At 43.7% G+C, this 7,422-nt stretch overlaps 1 long non-coding RNA gene across 1 annotated transcript; it reads left to right on the top strand.

Annotated features, from left to right (window-relative positions):
- The first annotated feature begins 724 nt into the window (after positions 1-724).
- LOC122881790 lies at positions 725-7,422 on the top strand. The gene is made up of 3 exons (XR_006379239.1): positions 725-3,239; positions 4,804-5,954; positions 6,289-7,422. It is a non-coding gene; the product is annotated as an uncharacterized LOC122881790 (long non-coding RNA).

Genomic DNA, 7,422 nt, shown 5'->3' with positions numbered 1-7,422 from the left:
TATTACTGAACACTGCTGTATTACTGCAGTATTACTGAACACTGCTGTATTACTGTAGTATTACTGAACACTGCTGTATTACTGCAGTATTACTGAACACTGCAGTATTACTGTAGTATTACTGTAGTATTACTGAACACTGCTGTATTACTGCAGTATTACTGCTGTATTACTGTAGTATTACTGAACACAGCAGCATAACTGTAGTATTACTGTAGTATTACTGTAGTATTACTGCAGTATTACTGTACACTGTAGTATTACTGTAGTATTACAGTACACTGCAGTATTACTGCTGTATTACTGCAGTATTACTGTAGTATTACTGCAGTATTACTGTACACTGTAGTATTACTGTAGTATTACAGTACACTGCAGTATTACTGCTGTATTACTGCAGTATTACTGTAGTATTACTGTACACTGCTGTAGTATTACTGTACACTGTAGTATTACTGTACACTGCTGTAGTATTACTGTAGTATTACTGTGGTATTACTGTACACTGCTGCAGTATTACTGTACACTGCAGTATTACTGCAGTATTACTGTACACTGTAGTATTACTGAACACTGCAGTATTACTGCAGTATTGCTGCAGTAATACTGCAGTATTACTGTACACTGTAGTATTACTGAACACTGCAGTATTACTGCAGTATTGCTGCAGTATTACTGCAGTATTACTGTACACTGTAGTATTACTGAACACTGCAGTATTACTGCAGTATTACTGTACACTGCTGCAGTATTACTGAACACTGCTGTATGAGTGTACTGGTTTATTGTATACATGGAGGGAGAATCTGAAGCCTGAAGTGTTTCAGTTTCCTGTAAAGTTTCAGTCCTCGTCGACAGCTGCAGCCAGCGAAGCTCCTGGAGAGTAAAACCTGTACCTGCTCCTTTTACACCAGGCCGTGATCCACAGCTTGTTCCAGATCTACTCAGTAAACGTCTCCAGTTATCAGCTCTGTGGAGCCTGAAATGATGAAGAACATCAGAGGCAAAGAGTGTGAAAGCCCCACCCCTCCTCTGCTGCAAACAGGTTAAAACAAACACACCCGACCCCTGCCAACAGTTAAGAGAGCCTGTCGGGGGGGGGCGGGGGGAGTCAGGCCCAAGGTGTGAAAAAACACTAAGGAACATCACACAGCGGCAGGAGGCATGCTGCTGCTCAACACCAGCTCTCCGCCAGGCCGTGGCATCTCATGATGTAACAGAAGTACACACACACAAACACACACACCTTTGACACTTGTTAAAGGAGCTGAACGTCGTCCTCCTCAGGTGAACTGGCAGCACGCCGAGGAGCAAACTGAACATTGTTTTCAGACGTCGTCCGGCTTCATGTCGAGCTCGCAGCGTGAGAACGGCCTGTTGCATAACTCCACCACATCATCACCTCTGATGAGCGAGGCGTCGTGCCACGTTTCACTTGGGTGAGAATGGATCGGACTCTATTGGCCATGAAGAGGTTGTGTTTTTAATCACCTCTTCCGAACGACGCGATGAATCAAGACGCAGTTATTTAACAGACGTTACAGGAATCTGTCAGCAGAGCTCCGACTTATCTTAATATTCTGTTGTACCGCGGCCACGGAAAATACTCGTCTCTGATTGGCTGTCAGGTGTCTGTTAAAATCAAGTGTGGACATCTCAAACATTTTAAAACAAACAGCAGTTTAACCTAAATCAGAGTTCAAGGTGTATTAACCTGCAGGTAACCGGAGTAACAGCACTGACGCTTCAGGCTCTGTTAGCAGGTAACCGGCAGGTGAAACTAACCTAACCATGATGTTAAACCGACTACACACTTTAAAACACAGGAGGATTTAAACACAGCTGACTCACGCCGTCATTAACTCATCACTTATAGACAAGAGAATATATCACACTCACATGGAATATAAAATCTTTATTTTTTATGTTGATTCAGAGCTCTCTGCATCATGAAACGTTTGCAAACCACTCAATTAAATCCAGTGGAGAGGCTGCTAATGGTTCCCGGTCGTCATGGTGACACCTGCACCATCTTCATCCTCAGGATCAACCTCTCTACTTTGTCTTAAAGGTGCCCTGTCGAGTTTTTGCTCTAATAGCAAAAGTCCGATCACCCTTTGTCACAAACTGAGACCTGGTGGTACCCAGCAGAGTCCGGGGAGCTCAGTGGTCCAGAGGGCACATACCAGGTCAGTAAATCTGAGGCCGTTTAAGGCCTGAAAATGAGCAATGAAATTTCCAAATCTCTTCGAACTCTAACAGGGAGCCAGTGTAGGGAGGCCAGCACAGGGGGGATGTGACCGTGCCTCTCTGTCCCTGTGATGAGTGCAGCAGCAGCGTTTCGTACCAGCTGGAGACGGGGGAAGGAGCTCTGGCTGATACGTGAATAAAGTGCGTTGCAGTAATCAAGCCGGCAGCAGATACAAGCATGTACAACTTTTTGTAAATCAGCAATAATTGATAAAAATGACCTAACTTTCGAGATTATCTTTAGCTGAAAGAAACATGACCTCTGTTTGTGCTTTTGGGTCCACATCTGGCTAACCTGACCTGTAACAGCCAGTTTTCATGGTGTCCGAGGAAGCCAGTTCAAGTCAAAGTGTCGGACCAGTGTCGGACCAGTGTCGGCACCTGGACGGACTCAAGCCGTGGTACTCAGGAGTGCCATTCATCAGGAGTCTGACTCCAGCTGTTGTTGGGCAGGGACTCTTCACTTACCTGGAGTAGTTTATAATTATTACACTAATGTCTCTAAATGAATGTGCTAATGACTTATTAGTGTTAAATGTTTATCATCACACCTTTAAAATAGCACAGCGCACCTGCCGGATGACGCAGACTCACCTATGCGAGACTTTTCTAGTCTGTACTGGTTTGTGTTTTATCAATGAAGGTCCCGTTGATGGAGAGATTTACAGCCAGCAGAGAGCCATAAAAGTCTGCTTTCTGTCACTCGCTGTTGTTTTAATCCTGCAGCCAGAGAATACCTGGCCTCAGACCAGCTGCAGGTTCACACTCATCATGACTGAGCACAGATGCAGTTTCTATCTGGTGTTGTTTTATTTTTTTTTTTTTTTTTTTTTGGCTCAGGTTGGCTGGGATCAGATTACAGTCACAGAGGCGTGAACGCTCCACAACAACACAGTGGAAAAATGGCTCTACGGTTCAACAGCAACATGTACTCCTCCATTTAAAAGCACCTGTCAATCAAAGAGACACTGGAAATTCCACACACACAGGTATGATGAACACACCTGACTCACTGTTCACGACTGTCCATCAGTGATACTGGAGCTTAAACTTTGAAAGAGATGTGGGTGTGTGGGAAGAAATAAAACCAACAAGTCCTCCAAATCAAACAATTCGCCGTTTGTCCGAGCCCTTTAGAAGGACACGTACAGGTGTTTTCTGATCTGACGTCTCCATCGGCAGGACGACATCATCTGTCTGTCTTTCACAACTGTTAGAAATCAATTTTTGAAAATAAATCAGTTTGAAGATGTGACAGCACTATTGGTTAAGGTTTGGTTAGGTTTAGGGAAACTGGTTTGGGTTAAAATGACTACTTTGCTAAGGTTAGGGGACCTTCGTCGTCATGGTTACACAATGGCGGTCATGGTTAAAAGAAGCCAACGTTGACTGTTGGTAGGAAACAGGAAGTGAATGGCAGTCTCTGGTGTGAAAGTCTGATGTTTCGTTGACCCATCCATCCACCCCGACCTCTATAACAACGTCACCTGACCTCCTCCTTTGCTGCCCTCATAACTCCCGTGGCCTCTAGAGGGGGCTGTCACTTGAACACAAACAGATGTTACTTTGCTGTAACGTCTGCTGTCGTTCTTTTGGAGAGGACAGGACAATTAAACACTCCAACGCTCCTCACAACTGAGCCGAGCAGACCAGACTCGAATAACTGATCCCAAATATCAACATGACATTGAAAACGAACTATTTGCAATACTACTAACAATGGATGAAATGAGATAGGCGTCACCCACAGAGAATTATCCCGCCTTCACTCTGAGAGGCACATTGTAGAGTGCTTTGATGAAATAAAAGCTAAAGCTAAAATAAGAAATAATCGATGGCCTCAAATTGTTCCTTGAGAGACGAATATTTTGAATTGTATTGAAAATGTCCATATTTTTTGTGAACAGTAGCACTGCTACCAAAGTACTGCTAGCCTCGTTGACATTTCCTAGAAATGCCTCCAACTTGTTTGCTGGTGGAAGGCTTTGATGTGAAGCAGCAGCAGCAATAAAAGCTCAGTAATGTTCAGTAACTAACGTTCATGCTGCAACGTTTCCTGTGAATCCCTCACGTGTAGGTCGGCAACTCGAATCCCATGCACACGCAGCGGACTCTACCACTAACTGTGAGAGGCAGTTACTGAGTGTACATACACTGAGAAGTTTTGACTGAAAAAAATGCCCAACTGTAAATATTTCTTTAAAAAGATTGTAACTTAACCTAACAATTACAGACTTCCACATGTTTGTATTTTAATTATATAAATAGATAGATGTAGCATATCACTAGTAATCATGTAAACAGTAACTGTTAAAACTAAACCGTGCATCATGCAGTGATGGGACCGTACTGTCCCCCCTCAGCACTCAGGGCCTCTGCGAGGAGGTGGTGGTCGTGAGGGGGTCCGTCCACAGTTTGCAGGCCGTCCATCACTCGTCTTGTCCTCCCCACACAGTTCAGCAGAGCTTGCATAACGCCTCCTCTCCCCCCTCCCGCCTGACAGGACGCTCAGTTTATCTGATCGCTCTGTGTGTATTTTTGTCTTCTCTCTAGAAACCGGACCAATACAGCGATTGTGAAACGGCTGGCGAGCTGATGTGACACGCTCTGCTCGAGGGGTGATTTAGCTGAAACTGCTGGCTCAGCACGATGGATGCTGGAGGTTAAAGGTGCTGGTTGGAACCGAAAGGAACAGGAACTGAGATGGTTCAGTTAGTCCTCAGTCGCTTCTCTGTTGATCATCATCATCATCCTGGTTCTTCTTGTCTCGGTGCTGTGACCTCTGACCCTGTCACTGTGGGCCGTCCTGGTGCACCAGGTGTCCAACCACCGAAAGGACAACTACTGGGACCACCTAGAACCTCCTCAGTGACCACAGGAACCTCCTAAAGGAACACTAGAACCACCTAAAGGACCTAAATAACCTTCCCAGTAAACACTAGAAAGACCTCCAGAACCTCTTCAATGACCTCTAGAGCTTCCTAAATGATCTCCATAGCTTATCAATCACCACAAGAACCTCCTAAAGGACCTCCAGAACCTCCTCAATTATCCGAGAACATCATACATAAAGGAACATCGTAAAACCTCCAGAACCTCTTCGGTGACCAAAATAACTTCCTAAATGACCTCTAGAACCTCTTAATGGAACACTCTTAGACCCCTATAACCTTCTCAGTGACCACTAGAACTTCCTACAGAAACACCAGAACCATCTAAAGGACCCCTAGAACATCCTCAGTGACCCGTAGAACCTACTAATGCAGCTGTAGAAATTGACCACAAATACCTAACAAGGGAACACTAGAACACTGTCAGTCAAGTTACCTCCTAGAACTCAACTAGAACCACCAGTCGGACCTCTAGATAGTTGTCACCGCTAGAACCTCACAGAGGGCGACTAGAACCCCCTAGCAGAGTTTTATGGGGGGGGGGGGTAAATTAATACTTCAATGTAAACTACAGTTTTCAGTTAAAGTAGGAGAGAGAGACGCTCACTCGGCATTCAACACAAAATCTGGCTGCTGAGGCAAATTCAGGAAAATGATCTTTAAAGTTTCTTTAAAGATCCTCATTGATAACTGAAACATGATCCTTTTCACAGGCTGAATGTTGATTATGTCATGTTCTGTTCAGTCAGCTGACTGTCAGTGGATGGATGTCGCCCCCTGTAGGTCACAGAGAGGAACTCTTCATTTCAGCATGTCAGTTTCATCATATTTTATCGTTTATCTTATTTATTTTTATCATTTATCTTAACATTAGCCTTCGCAAGTATTGCATCACTCAGGCTAAGGTTACCGTGGTGATGAGGACAACAATAACACGATGCTGCAGTTAGTGATCTAGATGTAGAGCTGTTATCAAACTCCGTCCTCAGGGACAGAAGAAACTGTTTCCATGTTTCATCTCTTTTAATCTCCTATGTTTTTTCTGCTTCATCAAATAAGAAATAAATAATAATAATAATAATCCACCCCGTTCTGATATAACCATTTCAGTTTTTATAAATAATTCATATTTATTTTCTATTTCTAGATCACAGAGCAGCGTACCGACCCGTTTTCATATGAAGACACCATAAATGGACTGTAGTTTTCTTCTTTTCAAGCCATGAAGAAGTCTCATCAAACTCCAGTTTTACTCAAGACAAGAGACAACACAGCTTCTCTGCACTCCTGTCTGCTGCCACATTAATAACAATTCAAAGCTCATTAAGTTTATTCCAAGTTTAATCTAAGTTGTGTGTTTTTTTTGTGCAGGTATCAAAGACCAGCTCCCATTCAGTCAACTTAGTTTTTATCATTATCGTTTCACATAATTTTCTACTGCTTTTGCAGACAGGAGCCATTTTGAAACTTGTCTGTGTGGGGCGTTTAAGGACACTTCAGTGTCCAACATTTGATGGTCCGCTGCCAAAAACAACACTGATGATGTCAGCAAATCAAACTCAGAGGAGAAACAAAGAGCAAACATGGACGCTGAGACAAGAAGACTGGGATTTGTTGTTTGTTGCATTAAAAGGAAACTTTTCCGTGTCTTTGAATGCACCAACAGGGAGTTTTTAAAATGGCCCCCTACAGTCAGTTTTTTATTACAGCTGAACCTGTACTGTCTGAGTTACCTGCGGTGCAGTCCCTGAGCTGCAGCTATGTAGCCCCGCCCAGCTGACACACCTGGACACCTGCCCAAAGATAAGACTGATACATTGTGTTGGTTCAGGATCATATCAGTTTAACACAGAGCTGTGATAAGACGAGGGTCACGAAAGACACCAGGAAACAGGAAAGGAGTGATTTCACTTCAACAGGTAACCTGCCGAGAAAATAAAGGTGGATCCAAACATTCAGAACCTGCAGAAACATTTAGTCCGAACAAACTAGAAGACAGAAGAACGTTTTGGGGAGAATCTTCTGTTTAAATTCTGACTAAGCTGATTAAAAGGGAAGGATGTTTTGACCTTTGACCTCTCACTCATGCAGCCAGAGGCATGATGGGATACCAAGAGCCTGTGCAGCAGAGTCCACTGTAAAGAACCTCCTATCATGTCCTTCCTTACATCCTCCTTTCCTTTCCTACATCCTAACTACCTTCTATAATCCTCCTTTCCTTCCTTACCTCCTCCCTTCCTTCTTTTTCTCCTTACCTCCTCCTTTCCTTCCTTATTTACTC

Source organism: Siniperca chuatsi, linkage group LG1 (assembly GCF_020085105.1).
Source record: "Siniperca chuatsi isolate FFG_IHB_CAS linkage group LG1, ASM2008510v1, whole genome shotgun sequence".
In the NCBI taxonomy this organism is placed as follows: Eukaryota; Metazoa; Chordata; class Actinopteri; order Centrarchiformes; family Sinipercidae; genus Siniperca; species Siniperca chuatsi.
Note: the sequence above shows the minus strand (reverse complement) of the source record. Positions and strands in the feature narration are given on the sequence as shown.